This window comes from Chrysemys picta, chromosome 1, assembly GCF_011386835.1.
Source record: "Chrysemys picta bellii isolate R12L10 chromosome 1, ASM1138683v2, whole genome shotgun sequence".
NCBI lineage: Eukaryota > Metazoa > Chordata > Testudines > Emydidae > Chrysemys > Chrysemys picta.
Window position 1 is genome coordinate 280359835 of NC_088791.1, and position 23477 is coordinate 280383311.

Sequence of the window (23477 nt, forward strand, 5' to 3'; positions counted from 1 at the left end):
TGCAATAACCCCGTACTGATAGCCCCTGATTTCACCAAGGAGTTTATCCTGCAGACGGATGCATCGGAAGTAGGGTTGGGGGCCATTCTATTACAGATGGTCGGGGAGGAGGAACACCCAATTCTATACCTCAGTCGGAAACTCCTTCCAAGGGAACAAAAATATGCAGTGGTGGAGAGAGAATGCCTCGCTGTAAAATGGGCCATGGAAACATTGCGCTACTACCTGCTCGGGCGCAGATTTGTCCTCGTGACCGACCATGCCCCTGTTCAATGGATGCAGCGGAACAAGAGGCATGCAAGAGAAGAACACAAGGGTGACCAGATGGTTCTTATCCCTCCAACCTTTCCAGTTCCGTGTGCAACACAGAGCAGGGAGCCGTCATGGCAACGCTGATGGCTTGTCACGTGTGCACTGTCTGGCATCCCAAGCTGCCCAACCCCTTGGCATGACAGACCCAGACCAGTGGGGTACAGGAGTCTGGTAGTGGGCAAATATACTGGTCACTGGATGAGTAGTTTTCTGTTCCCTGAGTGACCAGAGCAGGGGCTGCACTAGAGTAATCAGGAACCTGCTAGAACCAGTTAAGGCAGGCAGGCTACTTAGGACACCTGGAGCCAATTAAGAAGAAGCTGCTAGAATCAATTAAGGCAGGCTAATCAGGGCACCTGGGTTTTAAAAAGGAGCTCACTCTAGTTTGTGGTGCGAGTGTGAGGAGCTGAGAACAAGAGGCGCAAGGAGCTGAGAGGGTGTGCTGCTGGAGGACTGAGGAGCCACAAGCGTTACCAGACACCAGGAGGAAGGTCCTGTGGTGAGAATAAGGAAGGTGTTTTGAGGAGGCCATGGGGAAGTAGCTCAGGGAGTTGTATCTGTCATGCAGCTATTACAGGAGGCACTATAGACAGCTGCAGTCCACAGGGCCCTGGGCTGGAACCCAGAGTAGAGGGCCGGGCCCGGGTTCCCCCCAAACCTCCCAATTGACCTGGACTGTGGGTTCTTCCAGAAGGGAAGGTCTCTGGGCTGTTCCCCAACTCACATGGTGAAACTTTGAGGAAAGAAAATCCGCCGATAAGCGCAGGACCCACCAAGATAGAGGAGGAACTTTGTTACAGTATGTATTTGCTGTGAATACATGGCAGTGTAGTATGGTATAAATAATTTATCAGCACTCCTTTGGGACAGCTAGCACAACTATTTAATGGCTTCCTCATTCATGGATAATGTTTTTATCCCAAACTCATAACACCGCAGACCATGATATGCGTATATTTCAGTTCATATAGTGTCTCAAAGAGCCTGCTCCACAATGCAGGCGAAGCAAAGATCTGATGACCCAGGAGGGATTATACTTCATCCCAGGATGGAGCAGGCTCATGCTCGTCCTTGTGTTTGGTCTAGAAAAGTACAGTAGCTGTGCTCAGGGGAGTTTGATTTTGACTGGTCTTTGCACTGGGATCCAGGAACAATTTAGTTCAGTGGTGGGCAACTTGCAGCCCATGAGCTGCACATTGGTGGTCACGGTTCACCGTTCCTAGCCAATGGGGAACTGCGGGCGGCCGTGCCTGCGGACGCTCAGTGTAAACAAACTGTCTTGTGGCCCACCAGCAGATTACTTTGACAGGCCATGTGTGGCCCGCAGGTTGCCCAGCACTGATTTAGTTCATCATGTTCATTTCATTAGTCTGAATTTCATATTATTAGATCTTTTACAGAGACGTATCTCATATAGAGCTGTATTGCAAAACTGTACTTAGTATTTCTGCACTTTTTCATATAAAAATGTCTCTCTTCAAGCATTAACAATTCAGTGAGAGGATGATTTCTATCTGCATATAATCATTCACAGTATTCATTTTTGCTTCATCTTAAATAGCCGTGATTCATAAAGGAAGTTATCCAAAACTCTGAAAATATGTTTTGAATTTAATCTTCTTGACTTACACAGCTAGGGTTTAAATATGCTTCTGAAAAAATAGAACAAGGAAGGCATTGATATAACATATATGGGATCAAATTATGAAGTTAATTCTGTAAAACTATTTTGCTTCAGCCAAGTAAAATATTTGCTCATTATGATATATACTACTGTCACTTTCTTTCATAGTGTTACAGTGTCAGCACTCGTGTGTTGTTGATAATTACTTACATTTATGTAGTATCGTTCATTGGAAAGAATCCCATGAACTTTACCAACTGATTTACAGGAATTGCTTCACCCACTGCTGGTATGGATCCAATTCTGAAAGATAGCATCTGTTGACTAGTACACAGCAGTGCAGGAGGAAGCAATACAATAAAATAAACAACCTTATCCAACTGAAAATATATTAGGAATTTTAGGTAGATGTATGAACCTAAGAACACCCCCCAATGCCAGAGGGCGAGGGGCTCCCCGGAATCTAGCAGTAATCCTCAGCTGGCCTGACTAGCTGAGTATAGCCCAACTCACTGTTATCATAACATCTATCTAAAAGGTGTCATGTAAGATAGCATATGTAAACTGGTAACATGTTGCTCACTGTATTTTTGAGTGGTGCATGTATGGCTGATATATAAAAAATTATAAATAGGTGATTTAAATATGTTCTTAAAATGTGTTTAGCGGGGAGGCCTTAAGTCACAGCTCCAGACAAAGGAACAAGGTCCCGCCTGCTTGAATGTGTCTCTAATGTAAAATTGAGGAAGAGAGAGAGAATAGAAATACTTTTACATAAAAGGTAAACAAAGCCATTAAACTAGCAAGTGGGGGAAGATAGTGGGTGGAGGGATAGCTCAGTGGTTTGAGCATTGGCCTGTTAAACCCAGGGTTATAAGTTCAATACTTGAGGGGGCCACTTAGGAATCTGGGGCAAAATCCGTACTGGGTCCTGCTAGTGAAGGCAGGAGCCTAAACTCAATGACATTTCAGGGTCCCTTCCAGTTCTATGAGATAGTTTTAAATATATGGAGATATACCTATCACGATGGGGGAAGGAGATTGTAAAAATTAACATAGCATCAGCTCTCTGGCATTCAAACCAAGTTGAGTTACCAGGACAGCTTCCTGACTTTGAAAACAAAAATAAAACTTTGAAGACATAAACAGAGAGAGCTATTTTGGCATCCTTCACCTGAAGAGACCAAGAAACCAAGCGCTTTGAGGTCTGTGTTGGATCTTGTCTAAGAACTGGCCACCATGCTGGAAATAAAAAAAAAAAAATGTGGTGGGAAAAACTACTTTGAACAAAAGGGTTTAAATTCAATTTTATTCTTAGAAATGTATTTTTACTTTTCTATGTAACCACTTGTGTCTCAATTTTTCCTACTTGGTGTCATTTAAATATCTATTCTTTGTTAATAAACTTAATCTTGTTTTATTACACAACCCTCTCAGTGCAACTCAAGAATAAAATCCACAGCCCAACTAGCAGGCTGCTGTTGTTTACTGCCTGTTTAAAGGAATAGCGCACTTGATAGAGTTTAGCAAGTGTCTCAGTGAGAAGGACTGAGCACTGCAGAGGTGACCCTTTTCAATAGACTCAGGACTGGAGGTTCTTTGGGTGTCACCTTTCAAGGAGTCAGGGTGAGGTTATTCTGCTGTAAACAGACTGCTGGTGTTAGTGCTCTGAGCCAAAGCTGCACAGTACAAAAGTATCCAAGGTTACAGGACATGTGGTGACACAACTTCTTACTGGTATGGGTGAAATCCCAAAGTGTCACTAGGTGTGAATGTAATTACCCCAAATTAATAACACCTCTATGCTGGCAAAAGGTGAAAGGAGATCTTAAACAATCGTAAGACCGGACCTCTGTTTAATATCTCTGGGGCCAACCAGCACCAATCTTAAGGATTTTCAGAAAGAATATCTGGCTGCAGGTGGCACCTTCTAGGCTTGTCATATGACTGGCTGACATCAGCGGGAGTAGGGGCTAAACCTGATGCACGTTATCAGGCTTGCAAGAGCAACATGAAGATCCTATGACTTGGCTGCAGCCAGGAACAGAGAAAAAATGGGTTACCTGGGCCGCCGAGTCACTTGTGAACTGGCCACTCCTGAAAACCTCATAACCACAATGGAGGAGAGGCCTCCAGGCCAACTTGCCACCATTCAAGTTTGGGCTCAGGAGCTCCAATCTGTGTTCCCTTTGGTCTTCTTGCTGCATTTGAAAGCCAATTTGAGTAAGTGGACTGTGATTCAGAACTACCACTACTCACTCTGCCTGAGACTATGCTGGCAGGCTCCTTATGTTGGGTGTGTGTGTAATGGGAATCATAGAACTGCCCCACTCAGTCCAGGAAGGAGCACTGAAACTTGAGAGGAGCTGTCCCCATCTCCCTGAGGATGAGGGTGGATATTGGGAGATGCTGTCCACAATAGTGATGCAGCAACAAGAGGTTCTTTCTCCATCCAGTCTTGAAGATAAAATTGTATGTACTTCTCTCCCCAGGTCTCAAAGTGGTGGAGATCAGATGCTGCTTCCCATCCCGCCCACCTCAATTAAGTCTGAGATATGGTCTACTCAAGAACTGGTAGGTGTGTATATGTAAAATTGCCCCAGTGAGGCCTGAACTCATGGTTAGAGAATGAATGCTGAAAGACCCTATTGTAGAGTTGGAATGAGAGGGGAGCATCTGGGTGAATGAGGAGAGGTCAAGTAATAGTCAATAGACATTTCTAGACTAGGAAAACAGGTGTATTTTAAGCATGTGTTGGCTAACATGAGTTAAAATAGTCCATTTTTCTTAGTGGAGACAAGAACATTGGGAGTGAAATTGAGTGACTGAGGACAGTGACAATGGATCGAGAGTGAACAGGAAGAAAGAGAGAGAATAGAGTTGATATCTGGAATTTGTTTTCCTGAAATATATTTCTGGATATACAAGAGAGAAGCCAGAGAAAGATGGTGTCGACATAATGTTTTCAGTTTGTTGACATTATGGATGTTGGGAAAATCATATTTTAAATATCAGAGGAGTAGCTGTGTTAGTCTGGATCTGTAAAACACAACAAAGACTCCTTTGGCACCTTATAGACCAACAGACGTATTGGAGCATAAGCTTTCGTGGGTGAATATCCACTTCGTCAGATGACTGTAGTGGAAATTTCCACAGGCAGGTATAAATATGCAGGCAAGAATCAGCCTAGAAATACACTAAGAAACTTCACCATCTACTCAGGACACTCCCTATGTTAACACAGGAGCAAATCAACATACCCTTAGAGCACCGACTGGGGTTATTTTCTCTACTACCCAAGATCTACAGACCTGGAAATCCCAGACGCCCCATCATCTCTGGAATTGGCACTCTCACTGAAGGACTGTCCGGATATGTGGACTCTCTACTCAGACCCTACACCACCAGCACTCCCAGCTATCGCCGTGACATCACTGATTTCCTGAGAAAACTACAATGCACTGGTGATCTTCCAGAAAACATCATCCTAGCCACCATGGATGTGGAGGCTCTCTACACAAACATCCCATACACAGATGGAATACAAGCTGTCAGGAACAGTATCACTGATGATGCCACAGCACAACTGGTTGCTGAGCTCTGTGACTTTATCCTCAGGCACAATTATTTCAAATTTGGTGACAATATATACCTGCAGACCAGTAGCACTGCTATGGGCACCCGCATGGCCCCACAATATGCCAACATTTTTATGGCTGACCTGGACCAACACTTCTTCATCTCTCATCCACTCACTCCCCTTCTCTACCTACGCTACATTGATGACATCTTCATCATCTGGACCCATGGGAAGGATACTCTGGAAGAACTCCACCACGATTTCAACAGCTTCCACCCCACCATCAACCTCAGCCTGGACCAATCTACACGGGAGGTCCACTTCTTAGACACCACGGTACAAATCAGTGACTGTCATGTTACATCCTATACCGAAAACCCACCGACCGCTATGTCTATCTTCATGCCTCCAGCTTCCATCCTGGACATACCACATGATCCATCGTCTATAGTCAACCGCTGAGGTACAACCGCATTTGCTCTAACCCCTCAGACAGAGACCAACACCTACAAGATCTTCACCAAGCATTCTCAAAACTACAATACCTGCACGAGGAAATAAGGAAACAAATCAATAGAGCCAGAAGTGTACCCAGAAGCCTCCTGCTGCAAGACAAGCCCAAGAAAGAAACTAACAGAACTCACTGGGCATCACCTACAGTCCTCAGCTAAAACCTCTCCAACGCATCATCAGTGATCTACAACTAATCCTGGACAACGATTCCTTGCTTTCACAGGCCTTGGCAGGCCAGTCCTCGCCCACAGATAACCCGCCAACCTTAAGCACATTTCACCAGCAACCACACACCGCACCATAGTAACTCTAACTCAGGAACAAATCCATGCAACAAACCTCAATGATAACTCTGCCCACATAACTAGACTAGCGACACCATCACAGGACCTAACTAGATCAGCCACAACATCACCCGTTCATTCGCCTGCACGTCCACCAATGTAATATACGCCATCAGGTGCCAGCAATGCCCCTCTGCTATGTACATCAGCCAAACTAGACAGTCCCTATGTAAAAGGACAAATGGACACAAGTCGGATATTCGGAATGGCAATATACAAAAACCTGTAGGAGAACACTTCAACCTTTCTGGACACACAATAGCAGTTTTAAAGGTAGCCATCCTGTAGCAAAAAAAAAAAAAAACTTCAGGACCATTCTTCAAAGAGAAACTGTTGAGATTCAGTTCATTTGCAAATTTGACACCATCAGCTCAGGATTAAACAAAGACTGTGAATGGCTAGCCAACTACAAAAGCAGTGTCTCCTCCCTTGGTGTTCACACCTCAACTGCTAGAAGAGGGCCTCATCCTCTCTGATTGAACTAACCTCGTTATCTCTAAACTGATTCTTGCCTGCATATTTATACCTGCCTCTGGAAATTTCCACTACATTCATGTGACTAAGTGGGTATTCACCCACGAAAGCTTATGCTCCAATACGTCTGTCAGTCTATAAGGTGCCACAGGACTCTGTCGCTTTTTACATATTTTAAATGGCTATCTTGCCCGATCTTGCCATTTCAATGGAAAGAGCCCTTTTATATGTATGATATTTGTGTCAGAGATAGTCCCATACTTTTGAAAAGTAAATAAAGCTTGACTGGAAAAGTGATAATGACTTAAATATATTATGGTAATGCCTAAACACTTCAACCAGGTTGTGGCCCATTCTGCCAGTTGCTATACACATATAATAAATGACAATCTATGACCCAAAGAGCTTACAGTCTAACAGAATGGCTAAAACAGATGGATGAGACAAACAACAAAACCCAACCAAACAAAAAATGATCTAAGTTGGGGTTAGGTGGGGGAGATGAGATAACAAATAAATATAATAGAAGGTGTACATTTTTTACCCAGCCAGTGGTAGTGATCACAGCTTTTCACCCACCTAGCAATTATCCGGTTGCAATTTACAGTGTGCATTAGGTGGATGAGTTTTGAGGAGGGATCTCAAGGTGGAGAAGAGGGTGGCTTTACAGATTTTGACTGGGATCTTTTTCTTTCATCATGAGGCTTGGGAGAAAGCTGGCTTCTCAATAAACAATTTCACACTATGAAGATGGGTATCATTGGAGGAGCAAAGGTAGGATTTCACTTTGCAATGATAATAAGTTACAACAGCCTTGTTATGTTAAAAGTATTCAAATGTATGTGAAGTTTGTTGTTGTTGTTGAAGCTCCTCCTTCATATAATATATGGGGTGTATCCATTAGTAGATTTGGGCAGGTCCATTCCTGGCTGCCTCCCTTTCCACTCCAATATCTGTTGAAAGGTTTTTTTTTTTTTTAAAGCCCAAAGTAATTCCATACTTGGTGGTGATGAGGAAGCCATTTCCAAGAGAAACTACTTCTCTGTGCAACTAAAACAGTTATACACTAGGTTATACATACAACACTAGTTATACACATACAATTCACTAGGCATGGAGAATTTCAGCCCCAAAAGTGAATGTCTCACACAGTTATAAACATCTAAAATAATGTTTTATAAAGTATTTTGTGTACTACAAGTACAGCTACAACTATTAGAAATGTCATCATATAGCAAATATTCTCCCACTATAATGGAAATACACACACACACACACACACACACACACACACACACACATTTATTGTAATCACATAAAATAATCATTTTAATTGTGTTAAATCTGTATATTTATTACTTAAGTGTAAGTAAATAATATTTAATGAATGCATTATATAATTAGCAATATAGTAAATTAGCAAACTAGTTAATCCAAATCTCAGTAAAGAGGAAATTAAAATAAGAGCTAGAAGTGGATATTTTAAATAACAATCAAGAAAATGTTTTCCTTGTTCATCAGGCAAATGATGAATGGAGGCAGCCAGCTGACTTTAAATGGTTATCAACTGCAATTGCTGTTTGACGTGAACATGGAAACAATGAGACAAGTCTCAAGGAAGGCAGATGAGTCATGTGGAACACTGCCTCAGCTGCTCCCAGTTGAGATTTCTCTACCCCAGTCCCAGAAGGTATCTTCACTGCTCCAGGCACCATGAAAGCCATGACTACTGAGGTGAGCATACATGAACAGGCATGAATAAAAAAAACCACTAACATTTTATTTACCGTATTTTCCGGCGTATAAGACGACTGTGCGTATAAGACGACCCCCAACTTTTCCAGTTAAAATATAGAGTTTGGGATATACTCGCCGTATAAGACTACCCCTCTTCCAACGCACACCAAAAAAAAAAAAATTAAAAAAACATCAGATTTGATTTCAATATGGTAATTTTAATTCAAATGCTTATGACATGCAGGTACTTAGCAGGAAAACTGTCACTTATAAACATAAGGCTGTTTGTCATCAAACATGTAAACATAAAACAGTGCAAGTGGATTAAACTTTTCCTAATTCACTCTAAAGCTGAAAGGAAGGATAAGACAATAAACCCATGGGAGCTGCCATGCTGTTTGTTTTCTAAGCTGTCAACCAAACTGGAACTGATGATGATAGGAGGAAGATAACAAACAAGAGAGAGAGAGCAAGTGCCGGGCAAGTCCCTGGCGAGTTAGCAACGCCCATCATAACTGCAAGCTACGGTATTTTTACAGGTTTTGCTGGCGTGACAGTTTCCCTTTAAAAGCCTTCAAAATCCTCCTGTTCGTCATCTGATATCATAAGTACATCAATGACATCTTGTGATACATTTGTAAGGCAGTCATCGTATGGATCGAATTCCGTATCAGATGGTGTGGTCTCAGCTTCGGCTTCCTCTTCATCTTGCCACAAGTAGTCGTCCTCCATACCATCTAATGAATTTGATATGCCACACTTCTTGAAAGACTTGATTACTGTTTCTGCATCAATATCATTCCAGGCTTTTATGACAAACTTGCACAAAACATCCAACTGTGGAGCACGCATGTTTCCTCCTTTTGTGAATGACTTTTCGCCGCTAACCATCCATTCATTCCACTGTTCTTGAATGCGATGTTTAAATGGCTTGTTTAGGCACACATCCAGTGGCTGTACCAACGATGTCAATCCTGCAGGAATAACTGCCGCATCTGTGTTTAGTCTTGCAAGCATTTGCTTGGTGCTGGGAGTTAAATGAGCCCTGAACATATCCCACACCAGTAGACTACATTTTTGAATAAGTCCACCTGGTTGCCTGCTCCATACATTATCAAGCCATAGCTTTACCCCTTCTTCATCCGTCCAGCCTTTTTCATTCACATGTACAAAACAACCAACAGGGAACTTGAATTTCGGCATTGTTTTTCTTTTAAAAATAATCATTGGTCTCAGTTTGGCGCCATCAGCTGTGCATCCTAGTACCACTGTAAAACTGGACTTCTCATGTCCTGTTGTTTTAATTAAAATTGTTTTTTCACCTTTTTGATGGACAGTTTTATTTCCAACCATATCAAAATTAATTGGAGTTTCATCCATATTTCCAATACTACTTAACGCATAGCCATGTTTAGTGCGCTGTTGTATTACGTATCGATGGAAACTATTTACTTTGCTATCAAGATCTGCAGGTAATTTTGGGGCAATTTTCATCTTTTGCCTCAGTACCATATTATGCCTTCCCATGAATCTAGTACACCAGGATACAGTGGTCTTAAATCTGTTGCTGTGATCTGGGTTAGATTTGGCCCACTGAAGTGCAAACAAATGTATTTTATTTCGTGTCACTACATAACTGTTTTGGCGATGCTCATTCACCATGTCTGCTACATGTTTTTCGAGTTCTGGCCAATGTGGAGTGCCTCTTCTTAATGCACACTTACCCCTTGGCATACTCTTTAATGCTTTTTCATTTGCTTTCCAGTCCCGAACCATCTTTTCTGTTACTCCATATTGTCTTGCAGCAGCGCAGTTATTATGTTCCATGGCAAAATTTACAACTTTAAGTTTGAAACTGGCTTCATATTTCTTTCTTCTTGCTGGTGGAGCCATGATGGGGTTTTGACTGTTGGACATTTGTATACTGTACTGTATGTACTGGTGCTATACTGTATGAACAGGTACAGATACTGGTGCTGTACTGTATGTGGTACCCAGTATACAACAACCAGCCAATCACGGCAAGCGATGTACCTTACCGGCAATTGGCTGGTTGTTGTATACAAAGCCTGCTTGGATTGGTCAGCTCTCCCTGCCTGCCCAGCCCTCCCTGTCTCCAAGACTATCAGAGCGGTAGCGCAAACACGCCTCTTTCACCCGTCTGGCCCGCCCTTGTATCCTATTACCTCCTTCTCTGCCTCTCAGATCTCGCACATGCGCGCCTGCGCCGCTTCACTGCAGTCCTCAGGAGCGAGATCTGAGAGGCAGAGAAGGAGGTACGGTAATAGGATACAAGGGCGGGCCAGACGGGTGAAAGAGGCGTGTTTTTCTGGGCACAGCGCCGCTCTCTCTCTTTTTTCCATACCCCGGGCGTCCCGGACGCCTGCAGCTTGCTCCGCCCTTCACTTACACCTTCCCGGTGAGGCGCCCCCTCACCTCGTCATCGGGCGGGGATGCGGCCGCGGCCGTTTTTGAGCTCCCCCCACCATATGCGGCGACCGCAGATTCTCCAGTCCGGCTCGGAAGTTTCAGCACCCGCCCTATAAGACGACACCCGGCGTATAAGACGACCCCCGACTTTTGAGAAGGTTAAAAAGTAGTCTTATACGCCAGAAAATACAGTAAATTAAAATTCCTGACTTTGGCCCTGATTTTGCAAATACTTCAGTATATGCTTTACTTTTGCACTGAAATCATAGAAGTGTAGGAGTGGAAGGGACCTCAATAGCTAGTCTGGTTTTAAGATTAAGTTAGACAAGTTTATGGAGGGAATGGTTTAATGGTAAAACATATTAGCTGAGGAATACCAAGCAATGGTAGGTAAACAGTATAATGGCTAACAAGGGTCAGGCTGGAGACTCTTGCCTACATGCTCGGGGTCTTACTGATCGCCATATTTGGGGTCGGGAAGGAATTTTCCTCCAGGGTAGATTGGCTGAGGCCCTGGAGGTTTTTCGCCTTCTTCCGCAGCATGGGGCAGGGATCTCTAGCAGGAGGGTTCTCTGCCAATTGAAGTCACTAAGACACAGGATTTGGGGACTTCATCAGCAGAGTCAAGGAAAGGGTAGGGATGGTTTTGTGGCCTGCAGCATGCAGGGGGTCAGACCAGATGATCATAATGGTCCCTTCTGACCTTAAAGTCTATGAGTTTATGAGCTAATCTAGTCCAGTCCCCTGTGCTCAAGGCAGGACTAAGTATTATCTATCATGTATAAGTTTTTTGTTGAATCATGTATGTAGTAATGTAAGGCCCTGACTTAGCAGCCCTCTCTGTATACAACTCCTACTGATTTCAAGAGCGGTTGTCTGCTGATGTTTTGCAGGACCAGGCCTTTAAAGACCATGAGTTAAATTTTGACCCACCTCATGTTGATAAGAGCTTTTCCACTTCAATGGGGCCAGGATTTCAACTTATATGTTTAGCTCTGGCCCCTAAACCAATGGAAACTTTGTAATTTTAGTTTATCTGGTGTGAAGATGATGCAAGTTAATAATTTTACTTGATATTCTCTATTAGGGTCAACAATGGCGCATGAAAATCTGTATAATTTCCATCTAAACAATTACAAAGTATCACTACAGAATATTTCTACAGAAAAAGAAGCTATTGTAAAATAATAATCTCTACAAGGAAACATTTCTTCTGAATTATAGAATCATAGAAGATTAGGGTTTGAAGAGACAACAGGAGGTCATCTAGTCCAACCTCCTGTTCAAAGCAGGACCAACCCCAACTAAATCATCCCAGCCAGGGCTTTGTCAAACCAGGCCTTAAAAACCTCTGGGGATGAAGCATTCCAGTGCTTCACCATCCTCCTAGTGAAATATTTTTTTCCTAATATCCAGCCTAGACCTCCTCCACTGCAACTTTAGACCATTGCTCCTTGTTCTGTCATCTGCCACCACTGACAACAGCTTAGCTCCATCCTTTTTGGAACCCCTCTTCAGGTAGTTGAAGACTGCTATCAAATTCCCCCTCACTCTTCTCTTCTGCACACTAAATAAGTCCAGTTCCCTCAGCCTTTCCTCATAAGCCATGTGTTCCAGCCCCCTACCCATTTTCGTTGCCCTCTGCTGGACTCTCTCCAATTTGTCCACATCCTTTCTGTAGTGGGGGGCCCAAAACTGGATGCAATATTCCGGATGTGGCCCTACCAGTGCTGAATAGAGGGGAATAATCACTTCCCTTGATCTGCTGGCAATGCTCCTACTAATGCAGCCCAATATGATTTTAGCCTTCTTGGCAACAGGGGCACACTGTTGACTCATATCCAGCTTCTTGTCCACTGTAACCCCCAGGTCCTTTTCTGCAGAACTGCCGGTTAGCCATTGGTAAACAGCCTGTAGCAATGCACGGAAGCCTGTAGCACTTCCGTCCTAAGGGCAGGACTCTGCACTTGTTCTTGTCGAACCTCAGGTGATTTCTTTTGAGCCAATCCTCCAATTTGTTTGGGTCACTCTGAACCCTATCCCCCACCTCCAGCATATCAACCTCTCCCCCCAGATTTGTGTCATCAACGAGCTTGCTGAGGGTGCAGTCCATCATCCAGATCATTAATTAAGATGTTGAACAAAACCAGCACCAGGACCAACCCCAATGGCACCCCGCTTGATACCGGCTGCCAATTAAACATTGAGCCGTTGATCACTACCCATTGAGCCCGAGGATCTAGCCAGTTTTCTATCCTCCTTATAGTCCATTCATCCAATCCATATTTCTTTAACTTGCTGACAATAATACCGTGAGAGACCATATCAAAAGTTTTGCTAAAGTCAAGGTATATCACATCCACCACTTTCCCCATATCCACAGAGCTAGTTATCTCTTCATAGAAGGCAATCAGGTTGGTCAGGCATGACTTGCCCTTGGTGAATCCATGTTGACTGTTCATGATCACCTTCCTCTCCTCCAAGTGCTTCAAAATGGATTCCTTCAGGACCTGCTTCATGATTTTTTCCAGGGACTGAGGTGAGGCTGACCAGTTTTTAGTTCCCCAGATTCTCCTTCTTCCGTTTTTTAAAGATGGACACTATATTTGCCTTTTTCCAATTGTCCAGGACATCCCCCAATCATGATGAGTTTTCAAAGATAATTGCCAATCGCTCTGTAATCACATCAGCCAACTCCCTCAGCACCCTGGGATGCATTGCATCCGGCCCATGGATTTGTGAATGTCCAGCTTTTCTAAATAGGCCTTAACCTGTTCTTCCACCACTGAGGGCTGCTCCCCTTCTCCCCATACTGTGCTGCCCAGTGCAGCAGTCTGAGACCTGACCTTGTCTGTGAAGACTGAGGCAAAATAAAGCATTGAGTAGTTCCGTTTTTCCACATCATCTGTCACTAGGTTGCCTCCCTCATTCAGTAACTTCACACTTTCCCTGACTTCTTTCCATTTTCTTTCTACTTCTTGTTGCTAGCATACATGTAGAAACCTTTCTTGTTACCCTGCACAATTCTTGCTAGCTGCAACTCCAATTTCGATTTGGCCTTCCTGATTACACCCCTGCATGCTCGAGCAATATTTTTATACTCCCCCCTAGTCATCTGTCCAAGTTTTCACTTCTTGTAAGCTTCCTTTTTGTGTTTAAGCTCACCGAAGATTTCTGTTAAGCCAAGCTGGATGCCTGCCATATTTGCTATTCTTTCTGCACATTGGGATGGTTTGTTCCTGCACCCTCAATAAGTCTTCTTTAAAATACAGCCAGCTCTTCTGGACTCCTTTCCCCCTCATATTAGCCTTCCAGCGGATCCTGTCCATCAGTTCCCTGAGGGAGTCAAAGTCTGCTTTTCTGAAGTCCAGGGTCTGTATTCAGCTACTGTCCTTTCTTCCTTTTGTCAGGATCCTGAATTCTTTAGGATCAGTTCCCTAGGAAGTTTTTAATGGATGTTTTAAAAGGAATTCCATTGAAAATACCTGTGTATGAAAGATATAATTATAGTAATTTTCTCCCTCTCCTTAGAGAAAGACAGGGACTGTACAAATTGATATGAAGAGATAGGAGCTGTTTTATCTTTCCATGTGGTGGAAGTCGATACAATAAACACAATCATTATACCTAAGTTGAATTACTTGCTAAATATATTACCCTTGATACCAGGATATTTTATCACAATATTTAATTAAGCGTGTATGGATTTCTTCCAAGAATGGCCAAAAAATCCCAAACTAAACAAACAAAACAAAAACCTCGTAGTGAGCTTTCAAGCTGCCCATTCAATGATTGTATAGGCCTCCTTCTGTTGGGTTAGACCCTGCAATGGCATTCTAAAAAAAAAAAAGAATGCTGGGCACCATCTGGAGTGAAGTTTGCTGAACCAATCCTTAATGATCATGAAAAAACCTAGCATGTAGGGGAGGAGTAAAAGGTAATATCAGCCTTATCGTTCAAAATAGCAAATATCTTTGAGAGCTGGTTGATAGAGTAACCCATTCTAGTTTCAGAATTCCCCTATTTCAATGAATCCCCTTCTTCATACTGCCAAATCTTTCTTTTAGCAGCATGGTATTTCTTGTAGTAATTCTTTTTCTTGTGACTGTCATAGGCAATATTGATCTTAATAGGATTTGTGTTCTCAATGATTTATTTCTTAGACAAACTCATAGTTCCATTGAAGTTACTTAATAGGCTACAATAAGATTTTTAGTAGCTCCTGCCCTATGCACCAAGAAAGCTTCAGTTGAAAGAGATTCTATAATTCTCTTGTAATTGGCCTCTCAGAGTTGGTAAGACAACTCCCACCTGTTTATGCTCTCTGTATGTGTGTATATATATCTCCTCAATATATGTTCCATTCTATATGCATCCGAAGAAGTGGGCTGTAGTCCACGAAAGCTTATGCTCTAATAAATTTGTTAGTGTCTAAGGTGCCACAAGTACTCCTGTTCTCTTGTAAAAGAGCTGCCCATCTTACCTATAATGTTACCTGAGTGGAATGTACTTAATGGTTTTGTTCTCACAAGCAAGGAGGCAGCTAAATTAAGAATTAGTCAGATATTTTGCAGAAAAACCTTCAGACAATCTCAGTCCCAGCCATAGTATTAGTATAACTTTAAGAACAGTCCCATACACCAGCATATCAGGATCGTTTACTGTAATTTAATGCAAAGTGCTATAAGAGTATTCAAGTGTTCTCGAGATGTGGAGAAGAAAGACAGAATTATGCTCATGGCTGCCTATAATGGTCCCTTTCTGAAGGGTGGTACTGGAAGAATTGCATTGACCTAGTGGATTAGCACAGATTAGTTTTTGGTTACTTGGGTTACTTAGTACTTACATTCCCAAATGAGAAACAAAATGTTTCTCAATGGAACCAACAATAATAGCCAAGGGACAAAATCTAGGCACAGTGTGGAGCCCTAATGCACTGGGGAGATACATATAAAGATACATATGGATAGACCTATGCTCTTTGTTTGAACCAAAATGTACTCAGTTCTCTAGATATTCACAGATCTAGAGGGCCGATCCCACACTATCTAATGGAACAATTAGGAAGCACAGTTTGTAGAAATTTAAGGTATTTCCGAACCCATAGGTGTGTGTTTATGGGATGATCTGACTGGAAGACAGAGAGGAGATGAGTGGTTTGACCAAGGCTACAAAGCAAGTCAATGGCACAGCTAAAATTAGAACTTAGGGAAAGGACAGGCTCTTCCCACATTTGTTTATCACAATCTTTGGACCACATTGTGGCCTTTACCCTAAAAGGGTCTTCTGGGTGCTCTCGGGGTGCAAATAAGAAAATGTATATTAATTAGTAAATAATTCCTGGGTCTTGTTCTTTTGTTTCTTTCATTGTGCCTCTACATAGTGTTAACAACCCAGATCATTTATCTATTAACTATTACATAAAATTAACTAAACAACCAGTATATTTAAAACTCATTGTCATCTTATGATCCAGTGTTACAGAATTATTATACGATGGTTCCAAAATATTTGGTTGAATTATATATTTATGTATATATTTCATCGATAAAAATTCTGTACTAGCTTAATTTTAGAAAGTTACTGCCAAGGAGGAAATTGTTAAAATATTTTAACATTCTTATTAAATTGGTACTTATTAAACAATCAGAAATGGAAAGAAATTGACAAATAGCATAAGAATGACTTATGTACAAACTGTATCCAGTTTCCAGTTACATAAACAAAACGGTAAGTTGTTGATGCTTTTCACACACTTAATTTAGAATGACTTCATTTAGAAAAAAAAATGTTGCAAAATATTAGTCTTCTGTGTGGACTAATACTATCGGCTATGTATCAGACAAAAGTTAAAAACCTGCAAAGATGTTTGGGCTCTAGTGTTTTGCTACATACAGATAGGGTATAATGAGTTAAAGATGGAGAGAGCCTTATATTTGGGTTTCCTTTGCTTTTGTTGGATTTATGTTAAAAATTTAACATTACAGAAATGTGTTTTTGTGTATGTAAATATACAGTCTATTCCGTAGCAATGTAATATCAGTTTAACATCAGCTGCTTGAGCTTAACATCAGTAATGAGAGCAATAAAGACCCTTCATGCATATCTTTTGATTTTAATGACACATACCCAACCAATCAGCATTGTGGGAATATCTGCATTAAATATCATGAAATTAGATAAACTGTGTATCTTCTCTTACAGCTTTGAAGCTGATATTAGAGAGTGCATGGTTGAAGTAGATTTGCATGTAAATTTGCACAGCTTCAGTAATCTTATATGTGAAGTTGTTTAATGCTTATGAGAAGAAAAATAATGAGGTTTAGAGAATCAATTGGATATTCTGAAATCCAGTTTGAGGGGGTTTCAATTAAAAATAAATAAATGTCCTTTGTTGGGGGCTGAGGTATGGACACTCCACATTTATTTGCATGAACCCACTATCTCTTTCATCTCTCTGTTTCACATCAAGGGTCATAAGAAACATATTGTGTGATCTGCATATGCTCGGTGGTGAAAGAAAAAAGAAAAAAGGTCATCTGTGGCAGAAATCTGATACTGCAAACAGAAGTAGTCCTTAACTCATCTGAGCAGCCCAGTTAAGTCCAATGGAGGAGTACTTAAGAGCTAGATCATGCCTTCTCAAGGCACAGCCCAGAGAAAAAAAGGGGGACTGTAATGGTGCGAGACTCATAAGAACGGCCGTGCTGGGTCAGACCAAAGGTCCGTCTAGCCCAGTATCCTGTCTACCGACAATGGCCAATGCTAGGTGCCCCAGAGGGAGTGGACCTAACAGGCAATGATCAAATGATCTCTCTCCTGCCATCCATCTCCATCCTCTGACAAACAGAGGCTAGGGACACCATTCCTTACCCATCATGGCTAATAGCCATTAATGGACTTAACCACCATGAATTTATCCAGTTCTCTTTTAAATGCTGCTATAGTCCTAGCCTTCACAACCTCACCCCTGCAGCGCCTCCTGCTGGTCATCCAGGGAATTAGCATTTCCAGCTCCAGAGCGCCCTCTGCAGGCCGGTGTCCCGCTTGCCGCTGGCCCCTGTGTCCCTCCCAGACCCCGGTGCCCTTTACCCAGGGGTTCTGCCCACCGCACCAACCCCCAATCTGGGTCTCCCCACTCAGGGGAACCTCCAACCCCTTATCCCCACCTTGCCTCAGTGGCTACTGACAGTCACCATCTAGCCCCCACTCACTAGGGCAGACTGCAGTCTGTAAAGGCCACTCATTATTGGCAAGGGGGGTTTGGACCTGCTGCCTTGGCCTACCCTGCGCTGCACCCCTGCAACCCCAGTACCCTTCCTGGCCTTTCATCAAAGGCCTGCAGCCTGGGGGTTTGCCAGGCTGGAGCTCCCCAGCTCCTCTAGCCTTCCCCCAGCCCTGCTCCACTCCTGGTACCCTGCTCAGCTCCCAGGCAGCGAGGTCCTTCTCTCTCTATGGCCAGAGAGAGACTCTCTCTGAACTCCTGGCCCACAGCCTTTTATAGGGCCAGCTGTGGCCTGACTGGGGTGTGGCCCCAGCTGAGGCTGTTTCCCCAATTAGCCCAGGTTTTTCTCTTCCCAGAGCAGCCCCCTCCCCGGGCTGTTTTAACCCCTCCGGGCAGGAGTGGGGTGACCACCCTGCTACAGGGACATGCAGAGTTGCACTGTCCTAGAGTTCTGGGAAGCATTCTGCCTCCTGGAGCTCCTCAGTACACAGAGGGAGCACACCCAGTACTACACCCTTTGTGGGTGTAGGTTGCTCCCCCTGCAAATCTGTTCCACTCTCTGGGAGAATGTACAGATGTGAGCTTTCTTTACCCACTTTGGGGTTCTATGTACCTCCAAGGCAACAGGGACAGTGCAATTCCTACGCTCCCTGACAAACAGAGTGCACATGGGAGAGCTCTATGCCATTTCTGACAAGCTATGCATCCATTTAAGGACCAATCAGAATCTGGCTTTAGACAAGGAAGCATTCTTCCCACATGAGCAAATGTTCAATATTATGCCCTAGATCTTTTTGACTTTGCATGGTTTAGGTGACTCTTTACAAGCTTATTTCCGCAAAAGGTATAGACCATTTCTGCTCAACAGAGTATTACTGAAGAGCTTTTTTTACATAAAACATTTATTAAAATCCATGTACTATTCAGCCTCTTTTTAAATTAGCTACAGCTGAAAGATAGGTCTCAGAAAGACTTTTACATAGACTGTAGATTATTATTAGGTACATTCTACTTCTTGGACTAATTTCCTTAAATTCTGTTAATTTTAAACAATTAAATAAGAATTCTCATTCATGTTACTCTCCAATATATTACTGTACAACTATTTAAAAAGAAAAAATACATTTAAAAAATAAATCCATCTTTGTACCACAAAGAGCTCTGCAGGAGCAAGGCCTGCTACACGGACCCCAGTAGAAAAAGGTCTAAGGAATATATTATGCGATCACTTACCCTACAGAACTCAGTGACTGCTACGGGGAGTTGGGTGAGCTCTAAAACTGATCAACCTGGGTGACTGGTAATGAGAAGAGGCTTGCTTATACTGGAGATAAAGTGGAAAAAAGTAATTGGAAATCAAATCTGAGACAAATATACTGATTAAAACAAAGATTGCAATGGTAAGAATTGTAGAGTGATAACTAAGAGAGCTAGAAGAGAGCTTCAAATGTGAGGATACTGAGTGTGCTAGGTGGTAAGGACCTGCTGTCTTCCCAGATTGTACATCACTGTCTAGTTCCTCCTAAAACAACAAGTTAAGGAGTACCCAATTTTGAAGGGAGGTGTTATAGAATTCCTTCCAGGTCTGAATAGGCAAGTCATCTTAAAAGTGGAACCATCTTTGAAAATCTATTGAATGCTAGGTACAGAGACTTTTTTTTAAATGAAGTCACCTTGAGAAAACTGAGTCAAGTACTCCATTTTTTCCCTGAGGCTTTCCACTTAATAACTAGCTGATTTAGTTTTCAGGAAAGGCAGCATTTGTGCTTTTTCCAATTATGTCAGCCAGAGGCAGGTTTTCACTAAGATGCACAGTGAGGAATATTTATTAATCAGTGCCCATACTCCCTCCATATGATCTCTCCCTTCCATCAATACTTCCATTCCCTCCTTTCCCCCCACTCATACTAGTCATGTGGTCTACCATTAAGAAATGACATGGAAGGAGGTGTTTATTCATTTCAATAAAGGCCATCAATTCCACAATGCTATATTTTATGGAACCTGCTATGCTAAATTGCTGCTCAGAGTAAAGTTTTTAGAAGGACAGCTCACACATTTTATTGTTAGAGCTGGGTGAATAACTAATTTTTCAGTTCAGCTGCAGTTCTGAGAAATAAAGTGGGGAAATTGTTTTTGGTTGAACCGTATCTGAAAACTGTAAGATTTTTTGTTGAATTGAAAATATCTATTTTGAGTCTGTCCCAGAGCAGAGTTTCAAACCTAGGTCTCCCGCATGCCAGGGAAGCATCCTAATTGCTAAGATAGGGGGAGCAGCAAGATCACTGCCAACACTGCCTTCTCGGGCTGTTTTGGGATTGACTGAACTGATTGACATTAGTTTTATGAATAATTTGTGGTGAACCAAAACAGCACTTTTTTGTCATATAAACTATTTGTCCAAAAAATGTCATGCAGATCTATTTATAACTCTGAAAGAGAACTGGGCAAGATCCCTACTGAGATGCCAGTTCAGTGAAGGGTTTGTACCTGCAGAAACAAGAATAACATTCTGCAGATATCCATCCATGTATATCAGAGCACACCTATGACCCCACAGCTGAGAGAGGTGCTAGAATGCTTAATTTTAGAATCCTACTAGGGCTTTCCCTCCTATGTTGCCTTTATTGGGCATAAGTGCCCATTAAAAGCATTTAGAGGTACAGATATTTTGTAATGTCCCCCCCCCCAGATCACAGGCCAGAGATCTAGTTTGAAAATATTTCTGCACCCTTCCCCAAGTGAGAGTAGACACCTACACAAGTATTCTTCAAATTACCAATTTGTTTGTGACCGTGATTGAGGTGGATGTTCATAACTGACAGAACAGTGGTGATCCTTTCACTGAAATAGATATTATTGTATATGACACATTCATTGAATAATTTCCATTAATTTGTTAAAATAAAAATCTGTTTTACAAATTCAGACAGAAAAAGAGCAAAATTAATTAATTAAAGTATTAGCTACTAATAACACACCCTTAATTATAGTTAGAATATGTTTCTTCACATAGCTCTGCTGGTTGTATCTCATTTCTGTTCTATAGCATCTCTGCATTCACAGCCTTTGCCTTTCCTATACATAATGTTCATTGAAAGCTGGTTACTTTGCACTGGATATGTTGCACGTACCGGCATATATTAAAACAGGAAGGCAATATCTTACAGGATTCATTTTGTATACCATTTCTCTTTAATCTTCATTACCTATCTAACTAATGTTCAGATGTCTTATATCTCTACCGTTCTTTTTGTTTGCACCTCAGGAAGTCTTTTTCCTGAGTCTCTGTAACTAATGCATGTCTACCTTAAATGACTGTTTTAAAATACACAAAAAGAATGGTTCTCAAGGAATTTGGGGGGGGGGGGGGGGGAGAAGCAAAGATTGTCTTGTCACTTAAACCATCATCAATCAAATTATCAGATCGCTAATATCATTTGGATAGTCTTCTTTAAGAATGCAATATACTAAAGGACTAACCAACTTTATTTGCTTTTAGACTTATTGGAATATTGGTCTCGTTGTGCAACCTTAACAAGCCAGCCAGGAACAGTAAGCCATTACCTTGATGAAAATATTCATTTCAACTCTTCACAACAATGAAACTGAGAGGAATTCATCAGGTGAACAGCAGTGCTGTGAATATATACTCATGTGAATAGGTTCAAAGTCATGTGTCACAGAGTCAAACTGCATAACCTGACAGGTATTGAAAGAGGCTAATTAATCACCTCCAGCATCTGTTAAGGCAAAATATATTTTCTTTAGTCTTTCAGCAGGGAGTTTCTGCTTCCTGCAGTCCTCCATATCATGCAGTGTTCATAGTCATTAACATGACAATAGTCATACCAATCCAGGGAAACAAAGAAGACGGATTACTACTGGATTTGGGGTCTCATCCAAAGCCCACTGAAGTCAATAACTTCAATGCACTTTGGATCTGGCCTTAATTGTGGCTGCCTGTGCATGGCCAATCTGGGAAGAAAAGTACAGAGCATGTGCAGGGGGCAATGTTCACTGAATACGATATGGGAATTGGCTTGCTCGTTTGGAAGTGTTCTGTGTCCCCCAATGGCTATTGTTGGTGATCAGTTTCCTGTCTTTCTGCCAGAACTCAGAGACCAGCACTGGGGGAATGCATGCTACTCTTTTTATTTCATAGATGTAGGAAGTGCTGCCACTCAACATATTTCCTGACCCCCAAGCCATTGGTTTATGGTAGAACATCTTAGCTCCCAGTGGTATTGAGAATATGATTTTACTGAAGTGTACACAAGAAGAATTTGACTCGTGTTCTGTGTTGCACTGTTAATGAGCAGACAACTGATTCTGAAGGGCTGGATGACCCCGCCATCCACACACACTCCCATTAGAAAAGTTGTCAGCACTGGAAAATTTAAGATAGGTCTTTCTTAATCACTCCAGGGACCATTTATTTCACACTCCTCAAGAAAACTTCACAAGGTGGTTGAAAGAGGGAATTGTAAAATGTTATCTGTTATGTGTGTGTTAATTAAGTATATGAATGTAATTTCATGGGTTTATACTCTTCTTAACCCTCCAATGCTTTGTATACATTAATTTTTAGCGCACTATGAATTTACCTATAAATTAAAATAATATTGTAATGTATTCCTCCTTGTTGACTCTGGGTTTTTTTTATTCAAATTGTATTGTGTTTGTTTCCTTTTATATATTTATGAATTAAGATAGTAAGTATGTTAGCTTGGCTCTGTTTCTGTATGTTTTAGAAACAAAAAACAAAACCCAGGTTAGAGAGATGCAGCTTCCATAGGATTTTTGTTCATTTTTAAATGAATGAGTGAATGATTTTTTTAAAACAAAACTTAATTCTGAAACATAAAAATAAATTATGTTTCATCTCACAGGTTATGTGAAATTTAAATGGCAAATTGCCACTCTCAAACTGGAAGCCAGTAAAGATAATAATCTTTACTACCCCTCATTACAAACAAAACACCTAAGCTTTGGGTCAGGGTAGAATTCCTGATATTTTGGGCTATTTGTTACCCAGTAAAATTTGTCAACAGAAAATCTAGTTGCTGTAATTAGTTGTATAATAAAATAATGCTGTCCACTCTCAGAGAACCTTTCATCAGAGCTGAGCTGAAATTGAGACAGTTAACCAATCCTTACAACACCAATGAGAGACAATTTCACAGATGGGTATACTGAGGAACATATAAGATACAGAAAGCAACATTCTTGGTAAAG

The 23477-nt window shown here is 41.8% G+C and overlaps 1 long non-coding RNA gene across 1 annotated transcript; it reads left to right on the top strand.

Moving 5' to 3' along the window:
- The first annotated feature begins 7547 nt into the window (after positions 1-7547).
- Positions 7548-22879, top strand: LOC112060410 (uncharacterized). Its single transcript, XR_002889725.3, has 3 exons — positions 7548-7621; positions 8369-8581; positions 21742-22879. It is a non-coding gene; the product is annotated as an uncharacterized LOC112060410 (long non-coding RNA).
- Positions 22880-23477: the final 598 nt, after the last annotated feature.